The sequence below is a fragment of the Schistocerca nitens genome, chromosome 4 (assembly GCF_023898315.1).
Source record: "Schistocerca nitens isolate TAMUIC-IGC-003100 chromosome 4, iqSchNite1.1, whole genome shotgun sequence".
NCBI classification, from domain to species: domain Eukaryota; kingdom Metazoa; phylum Arthropoda; class Insecta; order Orthoptera; family Acrididae; genus Schistocerca; species Schistocerca nitens.
In genome coordinates this window covers 479473878-479495055 of record NC_064617.1, presented here as the reverse complement: position 1 = coordinate 479495055, position 21178 = coordinate 479473878, and positions in this window count along the sequence as shown.

Sequence of the window (21178 nt, the reverse complement as noted above, 5' to 3'; positions counted from 1 at the left end):
TTGAAGACCTTTTTTTCAACTATCCAGGGATCATAGCCGTTAGTAAACGCAATAGTGTTTATTATATTCATCTCTTTGTTAAGCTTGTTCGATGACGAAGGTACAGAAACTCTAAGATGAATGGCTGAATGGAAAAATACTTTTTTATGGGAATGGGGATTCACTAAGCTAGAGTGGCACAATTTGATATGTATTAGTTGCATTTTGAAAAATATCGAAGGAAGTCTGTCGTTTTCAATAACAATACTGAACTCCAAGTAATAAGGGTGACGATCGTTTTTTTTTAATTCATAAATGAAGCTGATTTATTTCATAAAGACTATTGAAAATTTAAAAAAAAAGATGAATTCCTTCCCGGAAACCACTGTATATGATCGAAATGTCGTCCACGTGTCGAGCATACGGCAAAATACTCGGATCAGCAGAAGAAAAATTACTGAAGAATTTCTCTTCTAGCGAACTGATGAAAATATCGGCTAAGATGCCTGCCAGGCCGTCAGGCTGATGGTATAGTTTGCCATTGAAAACAAAAAAAAATGTATTTTACTACTACTTTTAGCAAACGAATTAGGTCAGCGGTTTGCTCGTCAAAAATATCTTTTTCAAAAGTACATGAGCGTTTGAACAGGTACGTTAGTATAAAGGTTCGTATTGTCTAATGTAAACAGTTTAGCATCTTGGTCAGACCGCTGATCTTTGACTTTACTGACTTGATTTTGACTATTGACGACAGAATAATTATTTCGAGAAACAAACGAGTTTTTTTTATTTCATTGAGAAGAAACGTAGCTAATTCATTATGTGCACGGTTCATAGGGTTCAGGGTTGGTGAATTTAAGTACTTTAAACTGGGAACCCAATTTTGGCGCCTCTGAATTCATATTAATAAGCTGTTTTTATACTATTCTCAGTATATACTCAGTATTACTTAATTATTTTTAGCGCACTGAAGGTATAATAGAATTTTTATGAGACTCAAACTGTCAGAATACGGACAGACGTGAACTATTTCAGAAGCTTTCGCCTTCAGTTTGTCAAATAATTGTGAATTATTTAGTTTCATAATCTATGAAACGTCTTTCACGCACACATGTACTGTCCAAAATATTGTAGCATTTTTGTAACTTCATGAGGGAATTGTGCAAAATAATTTAGGCGTCCTGGGAAATGTTATGGTATAAGGATATGTGTTTAAAACGGAAATTACACTGTAGATCAGTCAGTTACACAACGCTATTTTCTTTCTAAATGCATCCCCTTCAAACCAGAAGTAACTTGTTTCTCACTATGCAGCGTCGTATTGTGGACAGTACGCTGTCAATTGCACTTGACATACGAGGTGTGCAATCGATTCTGGGCGTTTCTACGCTCCTTCTTCCTTCATAGATCGTCAAAAACCTGGGATTTTAAATCGAAAAATCGTTCTAGGTATGCCGCTTGATTTAATCAACATACTTTGCAGTATTATATAATAGGGAGTCTCCATACTCCTCGTTCAGTTCCAACGTAAACTGTTGGAATTGGCAGTGAAATAATCGATACAACTTGAGAAATTTTGCTATTCAGGTCACCAACATTTTCAAGTGCTCCATGTCTGCAAATCTGGCACCAAGTTCTTGTTGACGGACAGAACAATAAATCGCACCTAGCGATCGTTGTAATTTTTTGCTCTTTCCCTATCAACTAAAACTGTAATTCTGTATGTATGGTATTGTAAAGTCGTTCTGTGGCAAATTTACGGTATCCGTTGATTATGCGACAGCACAATAGATACTGAGAGTTCTTGTCCCTCTCTTCTGTCACTCTCATTCAGTTTTAAAGGTTGTGACGACAGATTCGTAGATTGCCTCTTTTTGCGCCAACAGTCACTGGACCTGTGAACGTCTTTCGTACCATGAACAAATAGCGAATAGTAAACTGAGCTGGCTGGCACCGCGATTCTGTCGAACTGAAAAGACTTGTGCCGTCCGAAAAATGCCACGCCGCAGTACTAACTTAAATGTGGCGCTACGCCGAGTATTTCTGAGAAGGACCGAGGCCCAAACAAAGCAGAGACAGGGCGAGCCTTTCTCCACAAGCGGCTCGCACACCTGGCTCACTAGCCGTCTGGCAGACCGTGGCTGGCCCTACTACAAGACAGAGCTGCATGTGGTGACCATGAATCCTTGCCACCGAGCGAGGTGGCGCAGTGGTAGCACACTGGACTCGCATTCGGGAGGACGACGGTTCAATCCCGCGTCCGACCATCCTGATTTAGGTTTTCCGTGATTTCCCTAAATCGCTCCAGGCAAATGCTGGGATGGTTCCTTTCAAAGGGCACGGCCGACTTCCTTCCCCATCCTTCCCTAATCCGATGAGACCGATGACCTCGCTGTTTGGTCTCTTCCCCCAAAACAACCCCAAACCTGGCACATCCTTCAGCCGCTCTTCGCAGTGAATCGCGCATTGTTTCAATACACCATCCAGGCTGTGTCACATGCACTGGGCACACGCTCCTGTAACGTCTGCTTGTTGTCAATAAGCTGTCACGCACCAACGCTTTTATATGCACCCACAGCTAGAAAGCTAATGGGTTCAAGTTTGGTGAATGGGGAAGCCATCAGGACCTTCTCGACTTATCCGTCGCCCATGGAATTCTGCGGTGAGGTACTATCGTATGATCTGATGAAAATTGGGCAGCGCTCTGTCTTTCTGCAAGGATAATGTTCTCAATTAGCGCTGGTAATTTATCGCTTAGAAAATGGTAATATGATAACATCGCCTACACCACTGAATGCTACATATTAGTCTCCCAAGTAATACTGCCCTATCTCAAAAGATATCGGTATCCAGAGATACAACTGTAGGAACTGTAACTCTAGTTTCGAACAGTACTACCTCTGTAGCATTGTGTGATACTTATTTTAAACACCATGTACAGTAAAGTTTTTGTATGTCTTATGGACGGAAAGTAATGGAAAAGCATCAAATTCGAGTAGGAAATTTTTCAGAGCCTACATGCTTTAGTTTCCCAAGTTCGCCATAACCAGACATGAGCCAAAGATGTACGATTGGCGACTGGAGAGCTATTGACAACTTGGATGTTGTGGAGTGTTACTGTGATCGAGGCAATATGAGGCTGAGATTGAAGACTGAAAAATGACCTCATACCTCTCCTTTCCAGACAGAGAGTTTTTTATGTGTTGTACCCTCCTAGATGACAGTTCAATAGTTCTACTTCCGAAGGAGGCCGATTTTGAGCTAAAAAAACAGAAAATAATAGTTTATTTTAGTAAAACTGTTTAATAAGGAGTACTTAAGTTGGGTACGATCCAAGTCCGCATGGGTGTTAATATACAGGGTGATTCAAAAAGAATACCACAACTTTAAAAATGTGTATTTAATGAAAGAAACATAATATAACCTTCTGTTATACATCATTACAAAGAGTATTTAAAAAGGTTTTTTTTCACTCAAAAACAAGTTCAGAGATGTTCAATATGGCCCCCTCCAGACACACGAGCAATATCAACCCGATACTCCAACTCGTTCCACACTCTCTGTAGCATATCAGGCGTAACAGTTTGGATAGCTGCTGTTATTTCTCGTTTAAAATCATCAATGGTGGCTGGGAGAGGTGGCCGAAACACCATATCCTTAACATACCCCCATAAGAAAAAATCGCAGGGGGTAAGATCAGGGCTTCTTGGAGGCCAGTCAACACTCATTCTCGGCCGTCCAGAACTTTTCCCTTTGCACAAACACCCATTCTCTGTAAACTGTTTATACCATCGTTTAATACACCACCTAACAGGAGGTTTAACACCATACTTCGTTCGAAATGCACGCTGAACAACTGTCGTCGATTCACTTCTGCCGTACTCAATAACATAAAAAGCTTTCTGTTGAGTGGTCGCCATCTTAGCATCAACTGACGCTGACGCCTAGTCAGCAGCGCCTCAAGCGAACAAATGTACAACTAAATGAAACTTTGTAGCTCCCTTAATTCGCCGACAGATAGTGCTTAGCTCTGCCTTTTGTCGTTGCAGAGTTTTAAATTACTAAAGTTGTGGTATTCTTTTTGAATCACCCTGTATATTTAATAATGTCGTGGATCACAATGATAACTGTTTATTACTGAGAACAGCACTGAATGGCAAGCAAATACCACATTCATTTAAGTATATCTTTGGTAAATGGGTGCTGGCAGAAACCAAATAAAATAAAAAATTACAATAAAATAAATTTGGTGCACAGTTCTAACTAAAGACACTAGCTCGCTGCAGAATCCAAAGCTCCTATCATAGTCGGCTATCAAAGAGTTCAGCGAGCGGCGTTGCGTTCTCACCTAAGTGCATTTCGAGCAGCGATGGTGTACGGACCCCTTGAGGGCCCGTCTTCGTCGACGTCTATCATTCACGGCTGCATCAGGCAGCGACTGTCTTTAGCTTTTAGTTGCGTCATGAGGTACCCACAGCTTTTAGTTGCGTCGTGAGGTACCAACTTTATTACGGGACTCACTCTTCGGATAACACAACAGAGACAGTCACCAGCTGTTCTTCGGTATTTTGACCGCATTGGCATCCAGATTCCTATACTTCTGCCAGGGGGATTGGTTGTCTAAACGTTGATAGAATTAATACAATGAGCGCAGGGGAAAGCTACAGCCCCTGAAAGGCCTTTTGAGATGTTAGTTTGAAAATATATTGCAACAAACTGAGAGAGCGCTTTTGCAGAAGTCACTGTGATCTAATCATAAATATTGGCTTAAATGGCGAGTTTCCACCATGCTGTAGGCCAGGTAATGTACAAGGCAAAGACATAAGAAGTTCAATAAAATAAGTAAATCGGGAACTAATCCCAAGAGAAAGATACTGAGAATGGTTACTACGGTGTTACATTGAACATAGTAACCATGGGAATTGAGGTCTCTCTTTGTTTATGATGCTGGAAAGAGCTGTCTTGGTGGTTGGCCAGGAAAATTCTCTTGGTTAAATGTGGCCGAAACGATTCCAGCTATTGGAAATGCTCGATACGCCGTTGGATTTTGAACAGGGTGGAGTTTGGAAACGAATTCCTGCCACGCGGAAGATGAAGTTCGTGAGGTTCTGAGCGGCTACGTCGGTCGTGGAGAATACAGATGTGTCGCTGTTTTGGTGAGATCGCTCCAATGCAGCGTAAACTGCGCCATGTAGGAGTTTAAAATAATTTTTTTTAGCGTTTGCCTTTAGTAATTTCTTCTGCTATTGTCTATCGTTTTCAATTTATTCTTTTAAAGTACATGATTGTGCAAGATATGAACATGACGTTCCTTCTGAGACCAGTATGGTATTCAGCGTAATAAATAGTCAAATTTGGTGCGCTCACGGGAGTTGATTAATACTACGCGCTCTAAAGTCACGATTTGTGTTATCTTACTTTATTTCATGCTGTCTAAAGCCGCGCAACGTGTTTAAAGTTGATTTTTTACTGAGTTGCTATGAGAGGATTCAAGTGGGCGTTATTTAGAACGCATGTGTCCTATATTAGTACAAGTGCTACTAGTAACACTAATGTATGGAACGCCTGATCTAAATTTTTGGAGACGAGTAGACCTCATGCAATCGGATTATGTGCGTCCAATTATTTGTAGTCATCGTTTCACTCGACCTTTATCTAGTCTGTTTACGTATTATAGATTAGTGGGAAATGAATTTTTAAGTAGAGTCGACGCCTTTTCTAACCAGTGACACGCTTTTACAGGTATAGTACACTGGGAGTTGACCTATTTTGGTGTTTCAGTGAATGGCACCTCATGAGCCCCCACGTGTCTTGGTAGCGTCCGAGATTTTGTAGGTAACGTGTCTTTACACTGTTGTCCACATTAATCATTTTGTGAAATCATTGTGTTTAGAAGTTGTAGCTGAACTATTTAGCACATTGATATTGCGTCAAATCTGTCGGTGTCGATTACATGATTTGTCCTTGATAATTCCGTCCATCACTGGGACAAAAAGTGTATCCCCTATGAAGCATTTTAAATGGCTGTATGCCTTGTGTTTCATATTAATTTTAATTGACAAAGCCAGAAATCGACTTCATTTTGAAACATTGAGGCGCGTTGTATTGGAGCATAGAGCTGATGTTTTCATAGCACTTCACAATAAAAAAAAGTCGCATACACGCCCCTCGTCTCTACAAAAAAAGCAATTGACTGACTGACTGGCTCATCATCAACCTGCCCAAACTGCTAAGGATAAAAATTTGAAATCTGCAGAGCGCGTTGATTTTATGCTGCAGGCATCTTTTAAGACGGGATTTTTCGAAATTCCACCCTAAGGAGGTGAAATAGAGGATGAAATGGTTTTTTAAATATTCCTCTTGAAGCCAGACGTACGAAAACTGGTATTTAGTTACTCGGTCAGAAATAAAGAAATATATGTTTCAGCATCTTTGGAACTTTATGCCTCATGGGTGAATTTTTTTTTTAAATAAATAATGACTGAAGAACTACTACATCTCTGAAAACTGGTATTTGACTGCTCGGTCACAAATTAAAAAAAATTGTTTCTGTGTTTTGGGAAATTCAGCCCCTAAGGCGGTGGAATGGGATATGAAATGTTTCATGATGTATTTCATCATGAACTTATTTTCAAGACAAAATCTATGAAAATTTGTATTTTTTTTCTCGATTAGAAATAAAAATGACATATCACTGTTATTGGAAATTCCTCCATGGGGATTAAAGAAAGGGTTAAAATCTTTGTGGAAATATTTCATTATAGAAGCATTCTTGAAACTACATATATGAAAATTTTAATCCGACTTCTTTGTTAAAAATATTTTCACTTCACTGTATTTGGAAATACGGTCACTAATGGGGTGAAATGGGGGATGAAATATTTCACTGTGAAAGTATTTGTAAAGCTAAATCCATGGATATTGGTACTTGGCTGTTCGGTCAGAAGTGAAAGAAATAAGTTTGTCTCTAGTTTTGTAAATTCACCCCTAAGTAGGTGCAATAGAGGATTAAGAGTGCTATGAAATTATTTTGTTAGAAAAACATTTCAAAGGTAAATCTATGAACATTTGTATTTGGTTTCTCTGTTATAAATTAAAGAAATAGGCGTTTCACTGTCTTTCAAAACTCAGCCCCTTAGGGTGTGAAAGTTTTTAAGAAAATATTTCCTTACATTAAAAAACGTTTGATGGTTAATCTACGAAAATTGGCATTTCACTTCTCGGTTAGATGTAAATAACTATGTGTTAGGGTATGAATGTTCCAACGGAAATGTCACCACAAGAACACAGAATACACGATTAACAGAAACTTTGGACTCCAGATACCAGAATCGCTTTTTGGTCAGAAGTATATTCGGAAAATGGTATGCTTCTGTGGCGTTAATTAGTGTGAATGTCTTATAAAACGTTCCAGTTTGTAAACAACGTAAATATTTGGTTAAAGGAAAAGAAAAATGTCTTTGGAGACCGTACAAACTATGCGAGCGAAGCAGCGGGTGCCAACCTAGTCTTTAACACAAACGGCAATCGTTAGTCCGGGTGTCACTGTCAAAATAACTGCATATGAGTCGAGTAATGAGGGCGGATTAAAATAAGCACGGAAGGCGTTTGAGTAGCCAGTTTTCGTTTCTGTAACGCCGTGCGATCATGAAAAGACGTATTATCCTTCGTGAGACCCAGTATCTAGTTTCACGATCTTATGAAGATCGATTGTTTCATCTCTACAGTGTTAGATATTGTCAGATGCGTTCTTTTTGTTTCCTTGGTATGAGGCAGATAGCAGTAATCTTGACTTTTTAAAAAGGACAATATTATGTTTGGGATTCTTAATGTTTAATGGGCTTATGAGAGATGACACCTTAACAGTTTCCTACAATCCACTGGGTAGCCTTCACGTTGAACTATAACCTAGGCTTCATCTGGAGTTCGTATGAGGGTATAAGAAATTCACTCAGGGTTTTAAATCCCCACCCAACCATTCAGACCTAAGTTTTATCCACATTCTGCTTAGGTAATATAACTACCCGAAGAAACTTACGCTGACGCCACTGTTCCGGTGATCGGTAACGTTACAGATTCTACGAAGTGAACATACTCGTAGTAAGATGGTGAATCCTAGAACGTAGGTTAAATCCATTGCTACTTATACACTCCCCAAGCTGTACGGTGTGTGGCGGAGTGTAGTTGATACCAGAACTAGCGATATCCTGTTCTGTTTCATTTTGTTTTCGAGTAAACCAGAAATTGGTAGGTCAAAATCATCTATACATTCTCTCAGCGACCACACCGACGCCGAAATGGAAGATAACAGAGAGAAGGCCGAAATACTGAATTCGCTCTTCCGGAGTTGTTTCACCGCGAAAGATCGCAACACTTCCCTCCATTCACTAGTCGTACGAACATCGAAATGGCAGATATTGAGATAACCGATCGTGGAAGTGAAAAGCAGCTACAATTGATTAGTAGCGGAAAGGCTTCAGGACCAGATGAGATAACTATAAGAGCCTATAAATATTATGCGAAAGAACTTGCTCCCCTTATAGAAGTAGTTTATCGTAGATCGCTTGAGCAACGAAAGGTACCTAACGACTGGAAAAAAGCGCAGGTCATTTCCGTTTACAAGAAAGGCCATAAGACAGATCCACACAATTACAGACCTATCTCGTTGACGTAAATCTGTTGTAGAATTAAGTAACATGTTTTATGCTCTAGAATTATAACGTTCTTGGAAAATGAACGTCTCCTCTATAAACATCAACATGGATTCATCAAACAGAGATGCTGCGAAACTTAGCTCGCTTTGATCCTCCTTGAGATAGCGCAATGGACGACGGCGCTCAGGTTGACGCCGTGTTCCTTGATTTCAGCAAGGCATTTGACACCGTCCCGCATTGCCGTTTAATGAAAAAAATACGAGCTTACGGAGTATCGGAGCAGACCTGCGATTGGATTCAAGACTTTCTTGCAGATAGAGCTCAACATGTCGCTCTTAACGGAACTAATTTGACAGAGTAAAGATAATATCCGGACTAGCACAGGAAAGCGTGATAGGACAGTTGCTGTTCACAATACATGTAAGCATTCTAGTAGAAAGCGTCGGATGCTCTTTAAGGCTATTCGCAGATGATGCAGTTATCTATATCAAAGTAGCGCCAGAACATTTGCAGAACGACCTGCAGAGAATTGATGAGTGGTGTAGGCTATGGCAGTTGACCCTAATCGTCAATAAATGTAACATATTGCGGATACATAGGAAAAGAAATCCACTACTCTACAGCTACACTATTGATGACAAATAGCTGGAGACAGCGTGTGCCGTAAAATATCTAGGCGTAACTATCCAGAGTGACCTTAAGTGGAATGACCATATAAAACAGGTAGTGGGGAAAGACACGAGACTCAGATTCATCGGAAGAACCTTAAGGAAATGTAACTCATCCACGAAAGAAGTGGCTTATAAGGAGTTTGTTCGCCCGATTCTTGAGTATCGTTCATCTATCTGGGATCCCTATCAGACAGGACTGATAGAGGCGATAGAGAAGATCCAACGAAGAGCGGCGCGTTTCGCCACGATATCGTTTAGCTGGCGAGAGAGCGTTACGGAGATGCTAAACAAACTCCACTGGCACATGTTACAAGAGAGGCGTTGTGCATCACGGAGAAATTTACTATTGAAATTTCGGGACAACACTTTTCAGGAGGAGTCGGACAGCATATTGCTTCCCCCCACATACATCTCGCATATTGACCATGAGAGGAAAATTTGAGAAATTAGAGCCAATACAGAGGTTTACCGACAATCATTCTTCCCACTCACTATTCGCGAGTGTAACAGCTTTGAAGGGATCAGATTGTGGTATCGAAAGTACCCTCAGCCACACACCATTAGGTGGCTTGCGGAGTATGATGATGTAGATGTATATGTAGATCCATTCTGCCTTATTTGATCTTAACTCCTCTAAAGCTCTTTTAAGTTCTAATTCTAATACTGGATCCCCTCTCTCCTCTAAATCGACTTCTGTTCTTTCTTTTATCACACCATACAAATCTTCCCCCCCTCATAGAGGCCTTCAATGTACTCTTTCCATGTATCCGCTCTCTTCTTTGCATTTCCCTGGAATTCCCGTTGCACTCTTAATGTTAGTAGTCTTGCTTTTAATTTTACGGAAGGTTGTTTTGGCTTTCCTATATACCGAGCCAGTTCTTCCGACAATCATTTCTTTTTGGATTTCTTTGCAATTTTCATGCATAGATTTCATTCTAGTTTCCCTGCGCTTCCTGTTTATTTGATTCCACAGTGACTTGTATATCTGTATATCTCAATTTCCCTGAACATCTTCGTACTTCCTTCTTTCATCTGTCAACTGAAGTATTTCTTCTGTTATCCATGGTTTCTTCGCAGTTACCTTCTTTGTACCTACATTCTTCTTTCCAACTTCCGTAATTACCCTTTTTAGAGATGTCCATTCCTCTTCAACTGTACTCCGTGCTGAGCTATTCCTTGTTGCTTTTCCTACAGCCTTAGAGAGCTTCAAGCGTCTCTCGCCATTCCTTGGTATTTCTGTATTTCACTTCTTTGCGTACTGATTCTTCCTGGCTAGTCTCTTAAACATCAGCTTACTATTCATCACTGCTAAATTGTGATATGAGTCTCTATATCTGCTTCTGGGTACGCCTTACAATCCAGTACCTGATTTTGGAATCTCTGGCTGACCACGATGTAATGTAACTGAAATCTTTCCTTATCATCCGCCCTTTTCCAAGTATACGTCCTCCTCTTGTGCTTCTTAAACAGAGTATTCGCTAGTACGAGCTGAAATTTATTACAGAATTCCTTGTCCGAAGCCCACATTCTCCTGTAGCCTTTTCTTCTACTCGAGCCCCAAAATTACGTTCCAATCACCCATGACTATTAGATTTTAATCTCCCGATACGTATCGTCAGATACTTTCTCTATCTCTCCAACGTCAGCTTGCGATGTCTGCATTTATACCTGAACTATCGTTGTCGGTGTTTGTTTTCTGTCGATTCTGATAAGAATAACCCTATCAGTGAATTGTTCACAGTAACACACTCTCTACCCTACCTTCCTATTCATAACGACCCTACTCCAGTCATATCATTTTCTGCTGCTATTGGTATTACCCTATACTCATCTGACCATAAATTCCTGTCTTCTTTCCATTTCACTTTACTGACCCCTACTATATCTAGATTGAGACTTCGCAATTCCCTTTTCAGATTTTCCACCTCCCCTGCCAAGTTCAGACTTCTGACATTCCACGCCCCAACTCGTAGAACGTTATCCTTTCGTTGGTTATTCAATCTTTTTCTCGTGGTCACTTCCTCGTTGGCAGTCCCCTTCCGCAGACCCGAATGAGGGACTGTTCCGGAATTTTTCAAAAGGGCGTTATTGCTTCCATACCACGACGCGTCGCTGCTGTTATCCGTACCAAAGGTGGACATACCGGCTATTAGGTAGGTGGTCACAATGTTCTGGTCGATCAGTGTAGAAGGAAAAGAGCAATTAGGTGACAATGAGGTGGGAGATATGATACTAAGAGGAGAATTTGATAAACTACTGAAAGACGTGGGTCGAAAAAGATCCCTGGAGTAGACCAAAACCCTCAGAATTATTGACATCGTTGGAAGAGCCATCCATGTCGAAATTGTTCCACATGATGCGCAAGATATGAGATGGTGAATACGTAGGCTATCACGGAGTAATAACTGATAATATTCTTCTCTGCTCGGCATCTGGGTAATGAAGTCATCTCGATATAATGTTTCCGCAGTCTACCTGGCCGCCATCTTCAGGTGAGCAAGCTGTTGCATGAACCTGTCGGAACTGGATGTAGACTGCGAGCGGGGTCTCCCCTTTATACGCCACGGAAGACCAATAGTGTGTGCGTAAGAAATCGCCGTAACTGCCCTCTACCGCAAGTGAACATAAGGCTCTCAGTGGCGGAAGCTGGCGAAATCCACAAACCTCTATCAGAAACCATTCTGGTGGCTGATTCAAAGAATCAAAGATTGCTGCTTTTTAATACCTACATTTTGCTCCATCACTGAATTCATTTGCGCGGTTGAGCAAAAGGTGTGCTACTTTCATGACGACCCAGCTGAAGAAGTTAAACAAGAGGTCTCACATGTATTGAATCGGGCGTCGCCCTCACGGAGTTACATCTCCTCTGTCGAAAGGGCAGCAGTCGGGCCCATTGGAGACGGCCAGGACATAATAATTCTACCAGAGAACAAAGGCAGCTCTACAGTTCTTCTTTCATGGGACGATTATCTGGGAAAAGTGGATCTTTTACTTGAGGACTCAGCATACCAAAGATTGAAGAGCGACCCAACTCAACGTAGAAAACGGAAGACGCCCTCGTTTCTGAAGAAGAGTTCATTATCTGACAATGCACTTAAGAAACGTGGTTCTGGTGCTGCCGTTCCGCCGAGATTGTACGGTCTACGGAAGTTCCATAAGCAAGGAGTTTCGGTAGTGAGTAATTCTGGTGCTCCTACGTACAACGTTCCCAAGTATTTAGCCTCTGTTCTCGGGCCTCATGTCGGAAACCTCAAACATCGTATTTCACATTCTATGGCTTTTGTATAGCGATTGAAGTCTTTGTGTCTTGATCTCTCGGATTTGCTTCATAGTTTTGGTGTAGTGTTGCTTTTCGCCTGGGTTCCTCTTGGAGAAACGTTCCAGTTAATTGGTGAGAATCTCGACAAGGAAACCACTAAGGTTCGTCACCATGTGCTGACGTCGATATACCTTATCTTTAATGACAAATTTTTTGAGCGAACTGACGTAGTGATTATGGGGAGCCCATGGTCCCCAATAGTCGGCAATTTATTTATGGACGATTCTGAAGACACGCACTGAGGATGGTGATTTTTTAAAACCTACTTGTTTTTTGACGTAACGTCGATGATACGTTCATTGTAAGGTCAAGTAGGAGAGACATTCTTAGCCGTTTCGTAGATCATTTTAACTGTCTTCATCTCAGCATCAATTTCATGATGAAGGTTGAAAGGGATGGAAGGGTACTTTTTCTAGATGTCTTGGCTTACAGAAAGGGTGGTGGGACACTGGAACACAGTGTTCATTCAAAGCCCACACACGCGGACCGTTACCTGCATGCATCGGCTCTTATCCATCGTTCCAGGGCATGGAAGGCTTGTGGCTTTGTTAAGAAGAGCTTATACCATTTCAAACGCAGAATGTTTAACAAAAGAGCTGTATCAACTTAAAGTTGTATTCAAGCAGAATGAACATACAGATAAATAGATTCGACGTGCTTTACACTTTGGACCTTCGCGGGAGCCGTTAATGATACGTGTAAAGCGGAAGCTTTTCTACCTTTTTCTGTAAGCATATCTTCGAAAATAGAAAGAATTTTTAAAATAAATGTGAGGCCAAAAGTGTTCTTCGTCGGCCAGCCTAGATTAAAGAGCTACTTGGCTTAGTAAAGGATGACTTGGGACTGGGGAAGCGCACAATATTCCCTGTCATTGTGGAAAAGCTCATATTTGTCATACAGGTCGTATCATTCAGGATTGATGTGCTGAACACCAGCGTGCACATATTTGTTTCAGTCTGACAAATTTGCCCTGGCGGAGCACTATCTTCCCGAGGGACGTAAAATACTGTGTGAAGAGATACAACTGGTTGCGCGCGTCCCACTGTTGGGAATGTGTTTTAAAAAAATTCATTGAAATTCCGCTATCTGACAAAGCTTTAAGTAAGAGTTGGTACCTCTTTTATTAGACATAACGCTTTCATACCCTAAGTGAACTGAGCCCTCATCATCGGACTATTCTACATTTGACATTTGTGCTCCATTTGCAGAGTGATTTAAATGGACTTCTTGCGGCGTCCTGTCTTTCTCTTCATCAATGATTGGCTCGTTTTCCATTTTGGACGACGATAGTGCATAACCTTTCTCTCTACACAAATGAGCTTTGCTTTTCATAAGCATTCAAATTAACTGCTACTGCCGCAAGCTTCCGACTCTAATGCATCATGCGCCACAACTCTACTCTGACCTTTTCTTCAAATAATGCACATATTTATGCCTGAGTCCATTACACAAAACCTTCTCTAAAATGTCGTACACATCCCCATAATCAAATTTGCACCAAAAAAGCTCTCACAATGCTGTTAACAACAACTCAACATCAGACAAGACGTGACGCAGAAGTCTCAGAGATGACACAACGAGAAATAAAAATACACAGACAATACATACACTGAAATAAAATGACTACAACATACTACAGATCACTGATATATAACGCATAGCGCCAAAAGCGAGGAGATCATGGCCTAAAATGTAAATATTAATCTGACTGACAGTGTAGTTAAAGTGAGAGAGTTGTGTGCCACCTCTCAGTGTCTTTTTGAATTTCAGAGCTACAGCGGTTGCCGAAAACCAATTAAACTTTTAAGAACATTGTTTACTGTTTATTCTGCTGGTGTGCGTATGCTTGGAATAATTTCAATAAAAGTTCCATCCTAAATAACAAGTAATTCTGCTTGTTCTATATTAGACGGAAGACCGTTTACAAATATGAGGCATTATAGTAAATTTGAGCATTGTGGAACCAGATACGTGATTCCTTCCAAGTCAGAAGAATGTCTTCTGATTTCACCTGTTGAATTAGCAGTTTATGCACTCTTTTGGTTACACGTTACATCATCAGTTGGTAGGATGTACTATCAGTTCCATTAAACCTCAGTTTATGAAAGAGAATATTGTGATTCATTCTATCGCAAATTTCGCATAATCAAATGCAGCCTGAAGGGCTTCTACTTTTTGCTGAACCAACAGCTCCATGGAGCATTCTGCACAATTCCAACTGACAGTCTTCATATACCGATCCATGTCTGACTACAAGAAGAGCTTAATTATCCCAAATCATCTGTTTAGCAAGTCACATTTGCAAGATATTGATACGTTTTATTTAAAGAAGAACGGAAAGTGTGGTAGAAGTCGAGTTGGAAGACCAAATGAGACGAAAGGACAGTCTTGAAAAGAGGGTATCAGATGATGAAAAACAGAACTAATAAAGGGTGGTGGAGTGCGGTTGAAGTAAATGTGCCTGTACTGAGAGAATTTCAACACTGAGTAATGCAACACTAATTTAGTGGATGACAGTTGCTACTTAGGCATCAAAATAACTGACGATGACTGAAAAAAAGAAGATGGAAGATGGACACTAGCAAGGTCCAAAATAGCTTTTCCGAAAAACAGAAATATCTTAACATCTAATATAAAATTTCAGTGTTACAATGTCGTTGCTGGAGTGCATCATTGTATGGAAGCGATACGTGCGCAGTTAGAGAACGACATGTGGTGCTACTGAAGGCAGAAGAGTGAATGGGTGGTTCAGATGAGAAAAGGTGATGTATTGAAACTAGCTGGGGAGAACAGATCCTAATGGAATGGCTTGACCGTATGAATGGAAGGGATGATAGCAAAACCTGAGATATCAAAGAGAAGCTAATTTTCCGTTTGAGGGAAGTCTATGGTGTAGAAAGTCTGGATGGAGTGCAGCGCTCGGCCGCAGCAAGCAGGTAACATGGAGGTAGACTGCAGACGCTCTGTAGCTTTGAAGACGCTTGCACAGTATAGGCTAGCGAGGAAAGTTGCCTCAAACCTGACTTAGGACTGAAAACCGCACCAACGAAAACTGTAACCTGAGAAGGCTGATCGGAACAGATCTGTAAAGGTCATGATGAGCAGTGGCAGAAGACTGACTTCTTCATGACCATGCCCCGTGTGCGGAAGCAAAGAGAGCTTCACTCCAAGTTTAGGTTGGTTGGTTTGTAGGATTAAAGGGACCAGACTGCAACGGTCATCGGTCCCTAATCCAAGTTTAAATGCAGTCAAAACCTCTCAGACAAAAAGAAGCTAAACGATGTCAAAGTTAGCGTAAGGAGGGCTATGCGTGAAGCGTTCAGTGAATTCGAAAGTAAAATTCTATGTACCGACTTGACAGAAAATCCTAGGAAGTTCTGGTCTTACGTTAAATCAGTAAATGGCTCGAAACAGCATATCCAGACACTCTGGGATGATGATGGCATTGAAACAGAGGATGACACGCGTAAAGCTGAAATACTAAACACCTTTTTCCAAAGCTGTTTCACAGAGAAAGACCGCACTGCAGTTCCTTCTCTAAATCCTCGCACAAACGAAAAAATGGCTACATCGAAATAAGTGTCCAAGGAATAGAAAAGCAACTGGAATCACTCAACAGAGGAAAGTCCACTGGACCTGACGGGATACCAATTCGATTCTACACAGAGTACGCGAAAGAACTTGCCCCCCTTCTAACAGCCGTGTACCGCAAGTCTCTAGAGGAACGGAGGGTTCCAAATGATTGGAAAAGAGCACAGGTAGTCCCAGTCTTCAAGAAGGGTCGTCGAGCAGATGCGCAGAACTATAGACCTATATCTCTGACGTCGATCTGTTGTAGAATTTTAGAACATGTTTTTTGCTCGCGTATCATGTCGTTTTTGGAAACCTAGAATCTACTCTGTAGGAATCAACATGGATTCCGGAAACAGCCATTGTGTGAGACCCAACTCGCTTTATTTGTTCATGAGACCCAGAAAATATTAGATACAGGCTCCCAGGTAGATGCTATTTTCCTTGACTTCCGGAAGGCATTCGATACAGTTCCGCACTGTCGCCTGATAAACAAAGTAAGAGCCTACGGAATATCAGACCAGCTGTGTGGCTGGATTGAAGAGTTTTTAGCAAACAGAACACAGCATGTTGTTATCAATGGAGAGACGTCTACAGACGTTAAGGTAACCTCTGGCGTGCCACAGGGGAGTGTTATGGGACCATTGCTTTTCACAATATATATAAATGACCTAGTAGATAGTGTCGGAAGTTCCATGCGGCTTTTCGCGGATGATGCTGTAGTATACAGAGAAGTTGCGGCATTAGAAAATTGTAGCGAAATGGAGTAAGATCTGCAGCGGATAGGCACTTGGTAAAGGGAGTGGCAACTGACCCTTAACATAGACAAATGTGATGTATTGCGAATACATAGAAAGAAGGATCCTTTATTGTATGATTACATGATAGCGTAACAAACACTGGTAGCAGTTACTTCTGAAAATATCTGGGAGTATGCGTGCGGAACGATTTGAAGTGGAATGATCATATAAAATTAATTGTTGGTAAGGCGGGTACCAGGTTCAGATTCATTGGGAGAGTCCTTAGAAAATGTAGTCCCTCAACAAAGGAGGTGGCTTACAAAACACTCGTTCGACCTATACTTGAGTATTGTTCATCAGTGTGTGATCCGTACCAGATCGGGTTGACGGAGGAGATAGAGAAGATCCAAAGAAGAGCGGCTCGTTTCGTCACAGGGTTATTTGGTAACCGTGATAGCGTTACGGAGATGTTTACCAAACTCAAGTGGCAGACTCTGCAAGAGAGGCGCTCTGCATCGCGGTGTAGCTTGCTCGCCAGGTTTCGAGAGGGTGCGTTTCTGGATGAGGTATCGAATATATTGCTTCCCCCTACTTATACCTCCCGAGGAGATCACGAATGTAAAATTAGAGAGATTCGAGCGCGCACGGAGGCTATCAGACAGTCGTTCTACCCGCGAACCATACGCGACTGGAACAGAAAAGGGAGGTAACGACAGTGGCACGTAAAGTGCCCTCCGACACACACCGTTGGGTGGCTTGCGGAGTATAAATGTAGATGTAGATGCTGAGGATAAATTAAAGATGACCCCAACATCATTGCTAGGGCAATGGATCCTCCCTGCTGGAAAAGCAGAGCTGGAACACAATTATGGATATACCGGGAGAAACATATGCTTGAACGTAAATGCAGCTGTTAGCCAAGTCTGCAAGTTGTGGTGTTTTATTTGATCACGAGCGGCACTTTTGCAATTTCCTCAATACATTGAATGTATCATTCGTGGTCAGAGCAGTGTTCTGGGTAGATGTGTGTGCATTACTTCACAGATATGTGAATTACAACGTGGACAAATTGATCGTGCTCCTATGGTGCGTGCTTCTATAAGGGTAGTTCAAAAAGAAACGAACCGGAGGCATAATTACAGAAACGAGGAGCTGTATGTTAGGAGTATTGACCCTGGCTGTTGAGACATTTGTCCGACTGTGACACAAGGCGGTGAATGGCCGTCTCATATAATTCCGTGGGCTGCGATGTTAACCAGTTCCGCATGTACAGCTTGACATCGTCGTCCGAGCTGAATCGTTTGCCCCTCAGAGCCTTTTTAAGGGGACCAAGAATGGCGTAATCACAGGGAGATAGATCCGGACGGTATAGAGGGTTGCCGAGAACCGCCCATTCGAATTTCTGCAGGATTGCCGCGGCTGTGTTGGCCGTATGATGCTTTGCATTGTCGTCGAGCAGAATGACCCTACGAGTGTGATTGCCTGGTCGTTTTCATTTGATCTCTTGTCGAACGGTGGTCAAGGTTTGCGAGTAACGCTGGACATTCCCTGTTGTCCCGTGCTGCAGGAACTGAATGAGAAGGGGGCGGTTTTTGGTCGCCTTGAAAAGGCTATGGGGGACAAACGCTTCACCTCGGACGATGACGTTCAGCTGTACGTGCGGAACTGGTTAACATCGCAGCCCCGGGAATTTTATGAGACAGCCATTCACCGCCTTGTGTCACAATGGGACAAGTGTCTCAACAGCCAGGGTCAATACTTCTAACATTCAGGTACTGGTTTCTGTAATTATGCCTCCAGCTCGTTTCTTTTTGAACGCCCCTTATATAATCAAGGAAGTCGAAGTGTTTGTTGCTTCAATAGGCATCCGTATAGAAGATTTATATCGCGTACAAGGAAAGGGGAGGGACAGCATCCACTAAGTCAGAATGCGGACGAAAGTGTGTGTTGAGTGATCGTGACAAACTGTCAGTAAACGGAATTGCGACGAAAAAACGGAGGACGACAGCTGCTAAAATCACTGTTGAACTGAATATCAAAACAACACGAAAGGAGTTCCAGAAATCAAGAATTGCAGGACGAGCTGAAATTCCAATGCCACATATCAGTAATGCACGTGCCCGTAACAGGAAAATGAAGGTATCGAAGCCTTAAAACATGTACTATGGAGCAATGGAAGAGACATTTGTTGGGATAACTCTTGTTTCACACTGTTTTAATTTGTGGTCGAGTTTACTTCTGGGGCGCACTGTTCCAAACCTACGGTGCATTCTACTTGGCCAGAAGAGTGTTGCATGGAACGGGTTCGTTGATGATTTTCGCAGCCGCATCGTGGTGTTCGATGGGCGCCTGGATACGCTGCAAGGTCGCATTACTGCCAATGACTAAGTGACCACGTCCGCTCAACAGGTCCCTCCCACAGTATAATGTTCGTTCCCTAATGGTGAATCCATGTTCCAAGACGACAGGTTCGCTGTTCGCACAGCTCGCCTCGTCCAGGACAGGTTTTGTCAGCACGAGGGTGAATTGTCGCTTCCCCTCAGACCTCCATAGTCAGGATATCTGAATATTATTATTTGTCGTCTAATTATCCACATCTATCGTTGTTACCCGAAACTGGCACGATTTTGCTAGAGAATGGTAAACTATTCCCTTGAAAACGGTAGAGGACCTATGTTTATCCATTCCGAGACGGCTGGAAGCTTTCTTTTTTTCCCCTCTACATCTCATTGGGGACGGTGATGGGTTGTGATTTTGATGTTTGTATATTTTTGTCTACCCCTTGTAGGATTTCAGGCGAACCCACCGTAAATGGGTCTACAGTGCTGCACGTCAAAGCTGTGGATGGTTCATAAGATGATCTCTGTGATGTCTATGATCACCATAACAGTGAAGATAATTCTGATACCACACACTGTACTTTTGTTTGGAAGTAAAAAAAAATTGCTTTCTTCATTATATTCGTTATTTTTCTAATGTAATTTAAGTAATTAATAACATATATAAGTACGAATAAGCACTAACAAATTTTGGTGAATATTAAGATCTAAAAAATAGATTGTAACACGCAGTTTTCATTAACAATAGAAAAATAGTCATGCAGCCTGTTCAAAGTAGGGTGTTCGTCTCATATTCAGCATTATTCTACACTTGTGTAATTCTGCTGTACACTATAACACATTAATCATTTGGCTTCCAGACTCCATTGGCAAAGAGCAACAACCGAAGAATAGATTTTTTACAATTCGTTAGTTCGGCCCAACGATAGAAAGATAATTCTTCAAGAGCCTAGTACCTTACGCGGAAGCTTTGTAACTTGTCGGCGGCCAGTACTTGTTTTAAGAATAATGTACAAAAGCACTTCATTTAAATGTCCGTGTATTTGTTTCTCTTCTTGATTAATGGGCGAAGAACGGCATTGCAGGTAGCTAGCAGTTGTTAAGCGTAAACGGAGTCTTAACGTTTACCGCTATTTAGTCGTAACTAATCTCAGTTGGGTCACTGATGCTTTCTTTCCTGACAATTATTAGTCGAGCGAAGCGGCAGACACAGCCATAAAATTTTAATTTGCAACTACTTAGCTGTGCACCCAGAGCCAGCCGCCATGTACCCAAGCTCACAATCCCATTACATGGTAATCCCGTTCTTGCTAACTCGCATTATATACGGCTGAAGTTAAATAGAATGCTCGGTGCTTGCAAATAATACTGCACTTTACGAGTATCTTGCAGAAGCAATTATTAATTCTTGAAGTTATAGTTCGCGTTAGACACCACAAAATCTAACAGTCATCATTCACATACGTGCCCCACAGGTCGCCGTACAGCGAATGATGCAGGTCATCTCATATCAGTATTGAACATTTTATGTCTCACGTCCTTTGTGTGCCAGGCGAAGGAAAAATATCTATGTACACTCTCTAACCACTCTTAATATCATAATTAATACACGAGATTGGAAAGACTAACTGTCAGTCCTTCTGGAACACTGGTTCTCTAAATTTATCTGATAGCACTTGTAATATTGATGCATTCAGTTGTTCTGAAAGCAGTGCTGATATTCAACAATAAAAGCGGGTTGAAAGCTGTGAGCTATCTGGAGAAGTTAACCTTGAATTACTGAGCAACTGTTTCACCAGGTATCCAGTCTAGCTTACCAAATTCCCAACCAGACAAACATTACTTATAATCTTTTAATAGTCATCTTACGACAACCGGTGAGATATATACAAAAAGAGAATTTAAA